This window comes from Solanum stenotomum, chromosome 1 (assembly GCF_019186545.1).
Source record: "Solanum stenotomum isolate F172 chromosome 1, ASM1918654v1, whole genome shotgun sequence".
NCBI lineage: Eukaryota > Viridiplantae > Streptophyta > Magnoliopsida > Solanales > Solanaceae > Solanum > Solanum stenotomum.
In genome coordinates this window covers 55,027,889-55,029,615 of record NC_064282.1, presented here as the reverse complement: position 1 = coordinate 55,029,615, position 1,727 = coordinate 55,027,889, and positions in this window count along the sequence as shown.

Below are 1,727 nucleotides of genomic sequence, written 5' to 3'. Positions count from 1 at the left end.
TTTGATTCTCAACAAGTTTTTGAAATATATTATTTTATAATTCTCTAAATTTATACCGTTATATATAAAATCGTTACTGACAAATAGTGATCTACTATTATCCCTGAATTTGCGCCTCAGACCATGAGAAACAATATTCATCAAAAGAAATCCATGAGAAAATAAAGATCATAAAGTATTCATCAAGAAAATGCAACATGTTCTCAAAGAACTCAATCAGTTTCAATCTATTACTCTAAGTTGAAAGATGAGTTTGGATTGATGATCCTAACATCTAGTTGTAACTGTGAAGGATCTAAGGTATATGTTATGTATCTACAATGACAAAAGTTATACCAATTTTTCATGGGTCTGAATGAGTCATATTCAATTCATAAGTAAGAAGTCACATTCTTTTAATGAGTCATTTACCAACTGTGAATCAGGCGTATGTAATGATAATGAGAGATGAGAATCAAAGAGTTATCACAAGCTTAGCTAAAGCAACTCAGACTGATAACAAGTTTAATCTACTTATTAACATATTCAATCCTACTCGCAACATATTTAGTCAAACAAGAGTAGGATGATAATACATATACATATCATAAAGTAAAATATACATATGTTGTTTAAAACACATGAGAGCTTATGATTTTATTTATGTGTATATAATTAAGATATATAAAAATAAGGCAGTGGGTGTGAAATAAATGTATAATAACAATATGTACAAAATACCGTATACATAATAGCAATTTATAATATGTGGTAAAGAAAAGTAGTGTGTATGTATATCTACACAGAGCAAACATAATTTGTGCATACACTGAGTATGATGAATGAATAGGAAGTAAAATAACATGTGTAATATTTCATATCTTCTAATTTTTTAGGCCTGATTTTAGTAATCTGAAATGGACTAGTTGTCAAAATTTCTGTTAAACACTTTGATAGAATTAAAATTGGGCCAGTTTTTTCAAAACACGTTCATTTCATTAGAAGGGTGAAACTTTGGGCCAAAGACCAATTCATTCTTTTAAAAATGGAAAAGCTGTATAATTATACAAATATAGATGTATTAGATACACTAATTTAATTTATATTTTCAAATACTTATCTACCATCACACTATTTAATAATTTTGTATCATATTTAAAGTGAGATACATTGTGATACAACACTCTTTTAAAATAACCTAAAATTGAGTTCTTATTTATCTACCCACCTAATCACATTCCTAAATTACGCCTCCCAATCTCCTCCTCCTTCCTCTCATATTTTTCTTCAGTTACTCACCACCCTTTAAATGAAAATGGAGCACTACACATATGAATTTTGAGGTTTGTAATTGATTTTCTCCATTATTTAAGCTATGTATTTGATTTTTTTTTTTATAGTATTCAATAATTATTTTCTTTGAAATGAATAGTTATACCAAGTTCTCTTTTTAAAGATCATTGAATAAGACTTTGTTAAATTACTTTGACGAATAAAAATCTTCAACCAAGAGAATTGTTAATAATTATACAACACACTACTGAGAATCTATTCAAAATAGAGCTTCTTATGATTTGAATTTCACCGAAGAATATTCTATTTTGGGTCATCTTCTGAGGTTGTTGCTGCTAGTGCTCATGAAGGAGTTGATTTTGACATTGTTACCATTATACATTGAAATTTATACATAATTCATGTATCTAATATATACTTCATAAATTTGTAATGTAACCAACATGTATCTTATA